Genomic DNA, 14673 nt, shown 5'->3' on the forward strand with positions numbered 1-14673 from the left:
GTATCCATCTTCTCTTTGTTGCCTTCCCGCGACTGTCTTCGGTGCAGTTTAGGTTTATTTTCTGACATCTTATTTTTCATATCACTCTTCTGGTAAGCGCAGGCAGTCCCTTTTGTTCTATACCGTCCCTCTTGATTTTTTTTCTGTCCTAGCGATTTCTTTGCAGGCTCGCCTGCGTGCCTTTCGTATGCTGCGTCGTTTTTTTTTTTTGCTAGGGCTTCACAGTCACTTCTCTGTGTTCAACGGTGACGTTCGAATTGTGTATGCTCGTCTTGTGTACACGCGGTACACAGACACCAGCGTGCGTTGTATTCGTTTCTACCATTTACGGCCTTTCCAAACACACACACACACACACACACACACACACACACACACACACACACACACACACACACACACACACACACACACACACACACACACACACACACACACACACACACACACACACACACACACACACACACACACGCACGCACGCACACACACACACACGCTCTCCCCCCCACATACACACTTTTAGCCTATACTCTCAATTTATTTTATTTTTTTATTTCCTCTCTATTTTGTTTGGCATCTTCCACCCACTTGCAATTTTTGTCAAGGAAGGAGCAGTTTTTTTTTCTTTTTTACTCAATCCGCTACCTCTTTCTACCAGCGCCAGTATCACCTTGCCAGTGTTGTTTTTTCGAAGGCGTAACGATTCAACGTTTCCTTTCTCATCGTTATATTTACGTGCTTCCCTCTCTCGATCCACCTCTCACTCGCTTTCAAGCTAGGAGGCGTTGGGCGCAGCCGGCGTTGTAATGTTTTGCAAGCCCGGCTGCGACTCTGTTTCGGGTCTTCTCCATTACAGAAAAAAAAAAATAACGTTGAGAGAAGAGAACTACGCGCCTGAGGAAGCGGGTGCGCTATAAGACTTCGTAGAACAAACAAACGGAAATGACGAAGGGTCGAAGTGCCCCCAGCGACGTACATAAAAGATATAAATACATATAAAAGTTGTCCAAGAGGCGAGCGATACACCGCCCGTCCCGGCGTTTCCTTTCGGGAGGCAGGCCGGTGGCGGCCCCGAAAACGTCCGGGCCTCGTCCGCTGCCGGGCACGAATCTTCGGCGCTGCTTTGGCATTCGTCTTTGGGACCGAGCTATACGTACCGGCGTTTCTCTTTGTGGATCCGTGTCGCAGAGTTTATATCCGGCCTTCGCTTTAGTTACTCTTTTTTTTTCTTTTTGCCCTCCTTGAGCAGTCATCTGATTCTGCGTGCAATGGTGTGGAAACGCCCCGGGAAAACTGACAGAAAGGGGACCACGGGGTTCTTCGAGCATGAATAAGCGAAAACATAAGGGAAGTAGTGCGCGCAGGAGAAAAAGGAAACACGTAAATAATAATAAAATGAAAGAGAAGAAGGACGACAATATGAATGGAACCCAGAGTGAGCAGATAGCGGCGCCCCCCAATATATACTGTAAAATCTCGTAGCGAAAGGTGAGAGCCCGGGCGGCAGGGCCCCGTGGACGATGAGGCCCCGGAGGAAGGACCGAATCATCTCTCCCTGCCACCCAATACGCTCTTCCCTTTTCCCGCTTTCTCCTCTCTCGAATTCGGTCCCGCCTTCCCCCTTTGACTCTTTCGCCGCTGGACCAGGTCGTAACGGCTTCGGTGGTGCCAGTGCCAAGCGGGAATAAATAAATGAGGCAAGCATAGCTGCCCGAAAGACAAAATATTTTCCGAAGAGAGAAAGAAGACCCCCCCCCCTCCCCCCTTTCTCCTGTCCTCCACTGTCTGCTATGTTTCGGCCATCCCCTTTAGCGACAGCTCGCTCGGGGCGTTTTGTTTTCTCCCTGCTGCCACTTTTGAGTTTTCGAAGCGGCCTCTGGCGGCGGCGCGACCCGGTTCTCGTCGCTGTCCCGTGATGGATGCTCCTGGAATCTCGCGCCGGCGTGGACGGGGCCGTGATGCATTTGCGGGGATTGGGCCGCCACTTCGGGAGCTCTTTGGCCGGAAGCCAATCTCGGCTGCTGCTGCCGCCGCCGTCGCTCCAGCGTTGCCGATGTCGCGTGGGAAAAGAGAGTGAGACCAGTTCGGGGAGAGGGGGAAAAGAAAAAGCCTTCTACTTTTTTCTCTCCCTCCTCTTCACTCCCCGCCCTCCCGTTTCTCTCGGGCGTCTTCGCTCGTCTCCTAGGCAGCAACGGCGTCAAGGTTTTCGCCTTCTCGCGTTAACTCTGCGTTCTTCCTTTTCCTTCTTTCTTGTTTTTCAATTCGTTGTGTTTCGTTTTCACGGGCGCGCGTTTTGACTGTCATCGGGCCTCTGTTGTTTCGGGCGCTGATCCTCGGCTAGCGCGCTCCGTCGCCCGGGCGCGCTCGCGGGATCGACGGCGGCGACAACGCCTGCGAACGCGCAGCGCACGTCGCCCATCGTTCGGCGCTTATCTCGCCGGCGAACCCTGCCTCGGGCCTCTGCATATAGATGCGGCGCTCGCGCGGATGGCACTCGGGCTCGGAAAGAGGCGCGAGTATTTCGGCCGCGGCTCCCGGGCCAGTTTCGCTAAAGCGCACCTTATTCGGCTGCGCACCTCGCAAGAAGTGGCGGGGCACAAGAGACGAGCTCCTTGCCTTTGCCGCGTACGTGACTGACTCTTGAGTGACTTTCCCGTGGAGGGTTCAAAGGGGAAAACCGTGCTGGAGGCAAGGGAAGGGGAGAGGGAGGTCGCACAACGCGGGTGTAATGATGATTGAAGAACGGGAGAAACACCGAAATTTGACGAGCAGTTTACGAGGAACTGAAAGTGAAGAAACCAACTAGCTGGTTGTCTTCTCCTAATTTCACCTACTACTTGGGGCCTGCGGCTGAAAGGATATTCCACATCCGCCGCCGCCGCTGCTGTGTGTCGTGGTGGCTAACATCCCCGGGACACACTATAAAAGCACGATCTGGGTGCACTGCTGAAGGATGAAATCAGTATTTTTCGTCACTGATTACGGAGAGACCATCATTTTTTATCAATACACGGTCTACCTGGAGTCACATGAAGCACTTTCTCCCGTGAAGTTAAAGATATGTTCAAAGACTGAAAGTGAAAAGAGCATGGCAGCACGGGGAATGAAGGACGAGGATGAAGTAGCGAGTGAGGATTTTCCAAATAAGCCCTCTTGAAATTTTGTTATGCTTCAGTAGCACAAGGTCGCCTATCTGACTGCTTTCTTTCTTTCTCTCTTTCTTGCCTTTTGCCCTTTTTTGTGTGCGCTTTTATTTACCTCTAGTGTGACCAATCAGGCTTGTGGGTATGAGCCATGTGTTGAGGCCACAGCAACAACAACCAGGCGTTCGTAGGGACGGCCGACTCTCCTTTCTCATTACAATAGATTTGTTCAACCCCCACCCCACACATCGCTCACACAACATGAGGCAGTAAGCTGGCGAAGACTGCAAGCAGGTACGTTCTTCAACCTGCACACATTGCACAAGATGTTCCCTACCCAGTACAGGGATACATGTCCGTGGTGCGGTACAACCCCCACGTTATACCACATCACGTGGGAATGCAAGCGTAATTTCGCATTCCATAAAGTAAATAACCCAAGTGCGGAACAATGGGAGGGTCTGCTCACCAGCAGCGAGCTCGCAGCCCAACGGGCAATTGTGCAGCACGCCTGTGAGGCAGCAAGACTCAGCGGTGCCCAGGAATAGGGGCGCCGACCTTGTGAAGCGGCCAGGACTCAAAACATGAAGACACCGGCCCACCGCCAATCTCTCTGAGATATAGAGAAATAAAGCTTTTCCATTCCATTCAACTCACGTTGACGTCAGAACCTAAACGAGGACTCTCGTCCAAAGTGGACAACATAGTCGAGTCCGAGACGATCTTACCTTTCGATGCGGCTTGCCACGTACTTGACTTTGTTTGTCACGCACTGTTCTTAGGCCCATCTAGGCCTATCGATTTCACGTTTCACAACGTCAAGCGCTATCAAGTCTGAGCGTGCGTCCTTCGGGGTCATCGATACGCGCTCGCGCGACTCTTTCAGCTGTCATCAGGTGCATTTCTACGGCGTCTTCTTTTTTGTCTATTCCCTCCCCCCCCCCCCCCCCCCGTATCAATCCCTGCATGAAGCTCCTGCCAGTCAGGCACGAGTTCAGCGAGCGTAATGATCGCGGAAACTGCGGGGACGCACGCGACGTTTACACGTGTTCAGCTGTCGCTCCGGGCTCGAGTACGACAGCACACACGCACACGCTGGCGTTAAACGTCAGTGGCGTCCCAGTTTTCCGTTCGTTCCCACAAGAAATCACAAGGGCGAGAAGGAGAGAGCGAAAGAAAAGGCGAAACTGGAGCATACGCTAATGCCGAGAGAGAAAGAGAGCGGTGGGACTAAAGACTAAAACTAAATTGGCATACACGTTGGAAAAGAACAAGCGTCGCGGAGCGGAACGATATGGAAAAAGAAACACAGACGGCAGCAGCAACTTCGCAGGCGGCCCCCCCTCGTGTAGTTGTGGTACTACGCATAGTACGTGGGGTCAAAAACGGAGGGACCGCCAGCGTGCGCTTGATGAATGCGCACCATTAATCTTGCTCGGATCGCCCTCCCCCGCGCCTTCTGTTTTCTCCCTCTTCCCTCCCACGTCGCGAAAGTCTGCGTTTTTTTTCCTGTATATTCCCTGCGGCTGGGCCGGCGAGCCGGCCGCCATTAATCGGCCCGTAATTATGGCCGAACGCCTTGGCGGGCCCGCCGCAAGCGCGCTGGCGCGCGAGCCCCACCGAAACCCGACGTGTTGTTTTGCGGAGTCGTGGCCCCGGGGTTAGCGTGCCAGCTCGTCCTTGCTTTCACTTGGCGCGCCAGTCTGTTTTGCGCCTGGCGCGCTTATGATCGTGTCTACATGCGCAGCCAGCTCTTTCTCCTGGCAACCGTTTACTCTTGCCCTCTTTTTTTCTTTGTCGTTTCCTTTTTGTTCTTTTACGACGTGTGCAACGAGGTTAGAAGAGGGACTGGATGCTGAAGAAGCGGGGTCGGTCGATGTGGTGGAAGCGTGGTTCCCTTGTTTCGGACTGCTTCATCAAACGTTGTTGTTTTCGCCCGCGGAGGATGACGAAAAGGAGGGGGCGGGGTTGAGGGTGCGGGAGTCAACAAATGACCCACGAACGTCTGCGGGCGCGCGCGGGTTTCGGTCTCCGGCGCTTCCGGAATGAAGCTGCTCTCTTTTGCGATGCGCCAGGAAGCGCGGTTCCTCCCGCCCTCCCCCACCCCACCTTTTCTTTTTTTTTTAGGCGTCGGGCGCGTTTCCTACCTCCTCCATCTCTTCCTCCTGTTCCCCTTTCCCAACTTCCTCGCGTCCGCATCCCCCTTCACCCTCCTTGCGTCCCCTCTTTCGCCTTTACGAGATTAGCGAAGCCGCTGAAAGTTGTAGTCCCACGCAGTGCCGCGGGCCGGACGGGGGCAGGAAGATGGGGAAGCGACGAGGAGGAGTAGGCGACGCTGAGGCGAGGAAGACGCTGTCGCGCGCCCGTGCAGCGGTCGACGACGGCTTGCATTTCGACGAAGCGGCGACGTCGTCCGTTCCCTCGCTCGCTCGCTCGCCCAACCCGCGGAGCCCGGCGCCGTTGCTTAAACTGACGAGCGGAACGGCGTGTCTTGCGAAGGCCACGCGCGTGCGGTGCGCGTTCTGCGGCGCCGCAGCATGAAGGGGAGTGAGTGATTGAGAGAGAAGGTGCGTGCGTGTGTGTGTGGAGGGTGTTTAGTGCGAAGTTCCTCGCGCTCTTATTGTGTAGTCGACCGCGGTCGCAGGCGAAGGGGGCATTATCTAATTCAACGCGTTTTTCCCCGAGTTGCGACTGCGCCGGCACCACCAGCCACCCCGCGCTTTGGACTGTTGGCAACCCTGGCGGGATGTGTGCCGATTGGCGCCGCGCGCGGTGCCTTTCAAAAGAGCGTGCGCCCCCCGCCCGCATGGGGTGCTCGTTATCGCCGGTCTGTGACTTTGTCTAAATTGCCCGCGAAGTCAGTGGAATGAGATGGGGAGGGGGAGGGGGATACAAAAAATTTGGTGCCCTTGAGATGAGGAGAGTTCCGTGAAGTCTAGTGTTTCGAGCTGCGCGCTCAGTTGACGCCATATATTGCAACTGCGGTTGCAAATGAGGCCCGTTTCACTTCGGAAAGCGATGGTTAGGCAGAATAAGTTTTCGGTAGATTTTGTCTGTAGTCTGTCTGCTTTGTAACTCCTGACGGCGCCGTTTATACGTGATAAGCAAGCGCTGGACCGTACCGGAAATGAGAGGACAAAAGTCGTTGCATGGGGTTCTACTGCCGGTACCATATGCGTCAAAACCCTTAACGTACTGTAAGCATCTGTGAATCTGAAAAATACCGCGTCTTTCTAATTATTCTGTTTAAGGCTGTTTGTTTTTCAGGCGCCACGCGCTTGTTCCACGAGGTTAGGAAGAGGAGAAAGGCTTTTAAAAGCAGCTGATAAGGCTGTACACTGCGCCAAGGCTGCCTCGTCAGGAATCATTTAGGTCCCCTAATAAATAATTATCATGTCGTCATGGTGCCCCCAAAATAATGTAAAGTTCGAGCATGTTCGTGTCAGGATTCCCGAGGCACCGTTAAACCACCAAACATAGCGTGTCCGCCGCAAATTACTCGAGGTAACTCTCGGGCGGCGAACGCTCAGCGTATTGACGGTCAGTGCAAGGATTTGTTTTGTCTTGCAGCAGGTTTCTTCTAACGTTCTTGTGGCGTTATTTGCTGCGCTTTATTTTTCAATTTTTCCGAGCACTAACGCATGCTTTCCTAAACACGGTAAAGCAAATAATGCATCTGCACGCGCGTATTCATAGTTAAATCTTGTCATTATAACGAAATATGTTGTCGAAAGTGATCAACTTGCAAAGTCACGGTGTCGTTTACAATTTATGCAGCACCCATGGTTCCCGTGCTGGCTAAACCATCCTATTTGTAGCTCCAATAGAGATTAGCGCCAGGGCTCCCTCTAGTGATTTTTGAAGGGAACTCTACGCCAGCAACCATGGCCTCTGGTACGGTGCGCAGTGCGCGGGATCTTGGAGGCCATGCGGTCAACGACGCGGTCGAACGGAAGTGGGAGATGTAGCGCAGTGAAGCATTGTTCTAGGGAACCCCACCTGTAGCATCTCGCCACCGGAATTCAGAATCGTGGTGTCATGGTCAGCCGAGAAGGCTTATGTGGCCACCACTGAGAGAGTTTACACTCTTCAGTGTAAACTGGAGTGGTTTGCCCAGCATGCCAACTTTACAGGGCAATTCGATGATTAATAACGTGATGCACAAAGGACATACAACACTTAAAACGTACTTTGTGCCACACAGGATTAAAGTATCTGCTTAAGAGCAATTGCTTGCATAAAAGTTGATGGCACCTTGCTTTCACCGGTGAGTAATCACTTCCGCCTTCGACGTAACTGCTTCGGGCTATCCACTGCCTGTAGCCACTGTAAGCGGGGCAAATTTCTCCCAATGTTTTGTCGACGTAGGTATCTGCGTTCGTCAGCACTTTTATGCGCAATCAGAAGGTAAGACGGACTCGGCAGGAACGCTAAAATAAAAGCGAGCACATCTTGTGAAAAAATTTCCCAAGTTTCCACTAAACTGTCGTGCGCAGTAGTCTGCTGAATTTGAAGTAAAGGAGTGTAACAATGTTAGTGTGTGTGTGTGCGCGCGTTTGTTTGTTTGTTTGTTTGTTTTCGCACACACATTGTTTTTTTGTAGTAGGTAGCTTCTATGCAGCGCTCTGGACCAGAAAGGGAGTTGCTACATAGAGTCGCATCGCTAACTTCCGGGGATACGAAAACTACCGCTAGATTTTGCGTGACTAGTCGAGGGATAGGGTTGCTTTGGACGGGAGACAACATTGGGCTGGCTAGAACGGGCATCGGGGCAGGAAAGCTGTCGTCGGTACATTTAGACTGGCGCGGAGCTAGTCACGCGAGATCCCACCAACGTTATCATCTATCCACGAAAGTTAGCGGCCGAGAATCCAGGCCCGGTTCTTCACGGCTTAGGCGCAGCTACGAATGTGCTGACGGCAGTAAAGCAGACAAGAAAAGAATGTGGTAAACCCGTGGATAGGGCTCAAAAAATAAAAACAAAGAAAGAAAGTGTGGCACGTCTGCGAGCTCTTCGCTCTCTCTCTCTCAAAGCTCTGTCCGAACCCACAGTGCGCGCAAGTGGCGAAAGAACAAGCAGCAGCAATGCGGTGTTGGAAATGCACGCGGCTCGTATCGCAAACGACAGATGTGGGGTGAGGGGGGGGCTGGCTAGTGGCGCGGCTTCGTTCCCGAAGTCGAGTAAATTGCGCGAGTGGCGGGAAGAAATCTAGTTAGCGAAAAGCAAACGCTCGATTCACATTGGGCGCACCGCGTAGCCGCTACCGTGTTCATTAACCTGATTGAATTTGGCTCCAGCGGGCAGGGAAGGGCGTTCATCGTTTCAGCGGTGTCGATTTTGGAAGCTCTGCCACCTTTACGTGTTCTTTACGTCTTTTTTGAGGAGCGCATTTATCAGCTTTCTCTCTTCCTCGATATCTCTCTCTCTTTCTGGCTCTCGTTTAGGTATAGTATCCCGAAGGAAATGAAAAGAAAACGTTAGCGAAATGCGCAATACTGCCTTCCATCATTGGCGCGGGTGTAGGCTTCATAAATGTACGCGAGGCGAACCACTTCGTGTACGTTCGTTACACCGGTGTGTGAAACGAGTACCAGCAGCGCGTCGATTAAACGGGCGAACACATAGACGTATAAAAGTGTAGTTGGGCAGATTAGCGCAGTGTGGGCGGAAATATCGGTTTGTGTTCATGCGTGTTTGTGTGTTCCGGAAAGTAGGACGAAACGCGCTCTTTTTTTCGCAGGATAGTTTCCTGCGCGCATTTTTTTTTCTTTCACTTGCGTTGACTTCCGCGAGTGCGCATATCTGAAATCGATCGAAACCTCCTCTGCCTTTCTTTTTTGTGCGTGTATACGTAACAAGGTGGAGGCGTATGTAGAACCTGGAGCTGCAGAAGATTTGCCAAGATGTATTCTTCCTCCAAACTTTTCAAGCACATGTAGCGGTTTCTGCCGCAACGCCATAATCGATAACGTGTATTTAATGGCTGCATTTACAGCGTCGTAAGGTCGCGCCTATAGTTATAGCCGATTTCTGTTCTGGCGTCCAGTGAAAAAAGTGTCGACCTCTGTCGTTGTTGGTGAAGTACCTGCACGCGGCGTTAACCAGGCTTTGGTCAAACTGTCAAGGCATCTGGACCATCTCGTCAGAAACAGTTCTTCGCCGGTCATCGTAGGACAGACACAAGAATAAGAAGTAGAAAGAAAAATAAGAAACATCTCCGGTCCTGTTGGTAAGGACAAAACTAGACCGTTTATATACTGAAGTATTCATTTAGACGATGAAAAAAATAAGGGGCATCATTCGGCCAGCTTGAACCAGCTACCAACTCCCAGCATATTTATATTGCGAGACCATGGTTCTAGCGGTGTAGTCCAGTGTGAGCGCCAGCAACAAATGCCAACAACGTGCTCATCGACAATGTACCGTTGCTCGTGGAGCGTGTAGCGCGTGCCGTGACTTGGAAGGACGAAGAACTATTCGACACCGCCAACGAACATGACGACATGTGGTGGACTAGCGTGACCAAAAATGTACGGGGTTATTAAGCGTTCCGGAAGTGCGCAGTGGGGCTATGAGAAATGCCGTAGAGGAGGATCTCGAGTTAATTTTTGACCACACAACGTTCTTTAACGTGCATCCAAATCTAAGCTCCGTCTCATCAAACGGTTCTAGACTCGAAGCGCTTCTACAACTCCACCGAGTTGAGCTCAGCGCCGCCTCTTGTGAGGATAAGACGCCGTAGCTTATCGAGAATTGCAGTGGAGAGCCGACGGAGCTCAGTGACCACTCCTGCAGAGTGGTGTCGCTGTTGTGTACTTTATTGAGTCGAGCTGGCGTTTTGAAACGTTTTAAAACAAGGGGGCGCGTGTGCGCCGGTGTCCTTTCATTTTTTCTTTCTTTCACTTCGTTACCTTGGAAACGCAACCACTGTGTCCGGGTTTCGATCCCGTGAACCTCGAGTTCGGCGGAAGAGCGCCATGAATAATGAGCCACTGCGGCGTATGTGACCTGCAACTAGCATTTTTTTTTCTTTTTTCGCCAGAAACTGTGTTTCACAGTAACCAAAAATAATCGTGAGAGGTTTCTGGGCCATGCGCAGTCGTTCATCGACTCGCTATGTGCCATCGTCCATCGACTTTCTAGCAACGTATACGAGTGCATTTGGGAGGAATACTATGATGCGTTTGCAAGCAGTAGGTGGCACCACTATACGGTGGCTGTTCTTTGGTATTTCATCGAAGTAACACTGGTGGCGCCGATACCAACGTGTCCGACTTTAGAGAAGCTGGCGTAAATTACCGCGACGGAAGCAGCCAAACTATGCAGAGTTTTGTTTCCCGGAGAGTCAATGCGAAATGCTTTCTGCAAAAACCGCAATTCTGCGCTGGTGAAACACGCACTGGTGGGCATAAATAAACGGCATCAGGTCTCACTCCACGCGTGAGCATGCGCGCTTACCTTTATTTCTGTATGTGAGAATGACGGTGGAGTTTGTGCACACGTGACAGCATTTCGCGACCACTTGGTGGCCACGAACGAGAGCGTCGATAACACGCAAGAACAGATACGCGCGTATAAACTTTACCCTTTTCATTCATCATGTCGATATAGTAGTGTGCCCTTAATGGTAGCAGATACCACGCAATGTACCGTTGGTGTTGCATCAGTTGATTCGCAGATTCCTATACAAGACGTGTATTCGTACGTGCTACATTTTGTCTCGACATTTCGCATTTGTCACAGACGCGTCGGACGAAGAGCACTCGTAAATCGTGTCGTTTTCAGCCTATTCTTACGCATGCGAAGTATTACCGCGATAACTCTTCTTTTACTGTTGTTATTGCTTCTCTCAGAAAGAGCGTGCGCCCGAAAACTTTAGCGTTTTTCGAGGACGGTTTCATGAGAAGCACGGTCGCGCTATTGCAAAGCCGGCGTGGCAGTGACGTGCAAACGGCGTTGCATTGATATTCACGCCCTTCTGCAGTTTCCGGCATTACCACCGGCACGCGCGACTCGAGGCGCAATCTGCGCGGACGAAGCCCACACGTCCTAAAGCGAAGGACACGAAGGTGGGGAACTTAGCCATTACGATATGGCGGGCACGCAAACGGATGCGCTCGGCACCGCGCATATCCCATAAGTCTTAGCGCGCGCGAACCGTCAAGCAACTCGCATTGCTGTACCCTCCGACGCCGCGAGGCACGGGCACGAAATAAAAATTGGAAAGAAAAAAGAAAAGTTATAGTGGGAACGAAAATGGACAAAAGAGGCGGGTGGCAGTGAAGCTCCCCTAAATAACCCGCCATTAGGTTGCGGAGACAGCGACTCGCGGAGCGAGTTGTCCGTTATGCCATAATGCGGACGGGCAGAGGGCGCTGCGATAAGAAAAGAAAGGGGGAAAAGGAAGAAGGGGAGGGGGAGAATTCGCAGGAAGGGGGAGCGGGCCGCGGTGAAGGGAGTCGCCGACAAATGTATCCGACAACGGCCCCGACGATGACGACAACTGTGAAGAGCTTGGCTCTCGGTCGTCGTTCAAGCGCAAAAAAAAAGAAAAAAAGAAAGACGAGCTCCTTGGCGCTTCTCTTGGCCACTGTATACGTACTAGTGAATAAAGGGGGGCGCGCGAGCGAGCGCTCGGTCGCGGCCCGGGGTTAGAGACGCGGGCGCGCGGTATTCATTTGCTCCCGAGTCTCCTCCTCGCACCGCGCGCGGGGCAGTATACTACACGGCAAGTGTGCAGCCTCAACGCGTGGCGGCTCCTGACGAAGGATTATGGGCCATACGTGACCTCGCATGAAGCGGCCCGGTATCGCGTTATTTGTGGTGCACCCGCAGGAGGCTTTAGCGCCACCCCCCCCTCCCCCCTTTGGCACACACGCACGCAGAGCAGCGCTCGAGAGTGCTTAACCATCCCCCCCTCCTCCCTTCTCTCTCACAGGCACGACTATATGTCCTTCGCGGTCTCCGCTGTTGAAGCGCTGGCGCGAGTTAGAAAAAGGATAGAATTTGACTTTCGCGCCGGTTTGTTATACACGCCGAGAAAAAGGAAGCAGCAGCGACGCGTATAGTGGCTCTTGAGAGAAAGGTGCGGTAGTTCCTGCAAAACGTTATGACGTACGGGTCTTTTCCGTCTGAACCTTTTCTTTTCTTTGTCTGAATAAAAGGGCTTTCTTGGCAGGAAGCCCGTTCACGAGCAGTGCTTTGCTCATCCTCGAGTATTCCGTGGCCAGCGCGACTGGCTTGAGAAGCGTCAAATTCGGCCTCATTCTATGGCTCCGAGAAACGAAGAACTCAAGCACGTTTTCCTGTATTTGCCTTGTTTTCTATACAATATTAGCGGAACAGTCTGCATTGTTCTACAGTGGTATGACCATGCACGCCCTTTAGCATGTCCTAAAGTTATATTTGCATACACGCTGGAGGGGGAAGCGAATTAAAAAAAAAAAGAGATGTTGTTTATTTCTTGCGGCACTGTTCTTTTTTTTTTCTGTTCATCTTGTAAACGTAGTACGGAAGCGGATGTTGACATCTCGTTAACCGACTTGTGCTTTCATTGACCTCTTTTTGTCTCGATCAATCGGAAAAATCGGAAATTAAAAAAAAAAGAAAATAGGTGTAATAACCATCATGCAGCGTTAGTAAAATTTATTAAGGGTTCGGCTGCGTTTGACAAGTGCACATACGGATTATTTTTTTTAATCAATTCTCGATTAGAATCCGACGTCTTTGCTTAACGTGGCACAGTTTCAAGGTTCCTCTTAACGCTTCCATTTCTGCATCTCCTGACGCATGCACGGAAGCCAAGGAGCGTTATAAACTTTTTCGTTCTTTGTCGTGGAATTCAATGAAACTTGTTGTTATAGTCATTCCATAGTCACGCGCCTAAAGCGCCGCTTTTTTCGTAGCGTGCGCTTATCATTATTATTTTTTTCCTCGTTATTACGGCACGAACACTACTTCCAGTTGTTTATGTTTACTTCCGGCCGCACGCCAGTAACGACTTCCGTTTTCGCTCGCAGGCTCCGCGCTGAAAAGAGCACGCGAGGCGTCTTCGACGGAGTCCTCGCCGAAGGTGCGTATTCTCTCCTTATTCCCCCGAATATAAGCGCTTCCTCTTGTTTACGTTCCCTTCCTCCAAATTTACGCCCTCGCTGCGCGAAAGAACGAAAGTGAATTTCTGAACATCATCGATTGGCATTCGCCTTTTATTCGCTGGCGCTGGCATGCGCGGGATTCTGCGTATCCTCCGTCTTTGACGAAGCCTTTCACATCGCCCACGTGCTCCCATGCCCATCCCCTCCCCGCCCCCCTCTCCGATTTTCCCACTTACCTCCCATGTTCAGATCCGCACGTTAATGCGGCGGAAGATCATCAAAGAGGCTATCTAATGCATCTGCGGAAGCGTTGTGTATACGATGTTTTTGTTCGTTCGGCCCGTTTGCTTCTTGTCGCTTTTTCTCGTTCGCCTGGAAAATTCATGCGCATCACTGAAGCCGTGCCTTTCGCCAGGCATTAGCCCGCCGACGGGGCACACACCTGAGCTCTTTCGAGTCGTAGCTTTTGCTTCGCATTGCGTATACTGCGTCCCGTGATGTGTGCCGGCGTCCCCCGCCACCTGGGCACACACGAACACGCATGTACGAACACACACGCGCTCGTGCGCGCACACTCCCACACACACAGGGCCGCGCATAAGCGTGACGCGTTTCGCCGGCGTTTCGCATCGGTGTATACAGCGAAATTCGTGTTCGATCAGCACACCTCGTGGGCACAGCGAGCGGGGCCGCCCCGCTCGGTGTTCATGAATTCTTCGCGAAACGCTCCCGATTCGAGTTGTACGGCTGGCGCCGTTTCGTTTCCATTGGCACGTTTATTTCTGCCGACAGAACAGAGCGGCTCGTTTTTCGGGCAACGGGCGCGCGATTTGGAAGAGAGGAGCACTGGTAGATAACGAAAGGTGCGTACAACTTCCTGTTGTGGGAGCTACCGAGTGAGGGGGGGCTTCGGTAGCGCTGACGAGTTTCGTGCGCAGAGCGCGCGAACGGGGCACACGGCAAGCGCGAATTCCCCGGCATCTCTGATTTCACGCACCAACCGCCAATTTTCTCATTATCCTCCGCCTTCCGCCGGCGGCTTTCCCGTAGCGCACCGGCGCTCTTTCTCGAACCTCGCGCGTGTGCTGCACACGCACACACACAGCGCGCGCGCGCGCGCGCGGGCGTATTTATAACGTACGTTTCTCCGATGCACGAGCGCTGGCCGGCGACGCACAATCAGGCAGTTTTAACGCCGGAGCGACTGCCTGCGTACGGGCGCCACTGAAGCGAGCGACGCGCGGGAAGACCCGCTTGCACGGGAGAGGGAGGGGGTAGGAGGAGAGCGACCTCGTGATGTTAAACCATCTGGAGACCTCCACCTTTATTGGCTCGCTGGATGCCGCGTGGCGCGTCGTTTGATTATTGTCCTCACTTATGCGGTTATTTCGTTCTTCTTTGTCGCATCCTTGTTCATATGGGGGGGGGGGGG

General features: G+C 52.3%; 1 protein-coding gene across 2 annotated transcripts in view; it reads left to right on the forward strand.

Moving 5' to 3' along the window:
* Positions 1–14673, forward strand: part of LOC135915395 (irregular chiasm C-roughest protein-like) — a 407803-nt gene that overhangs the window by 159785 nt on the left and 233345 nt on the right. For both annotated transcript variants that reach the window (XM_065448440.2, XM_065448443.2), the window contains exon 4: positions 13167–13219. The gene's annotated coding sequence lies outside the window, so the exon portion shown is untranslated. The remainder of the gene's footprint in view (positions 1–13166; positions 13220–14673) is intronic.

Source organism: Dermacentor albipictus, chromosome 4 (genome assembly GCF_038994185.2).
Source record: "Dermacentor albipictus isolate Rhodes 1998 colony chromosome 4, USDA_Dalb.pri_finalv2, whole genome shotgun sequence".
NCBI lineage: Eukaryota > Metazoa > Arthropoda > Arachnida > Ixodida > Ixodidae > Dermacentor > Dermacentor albipictus.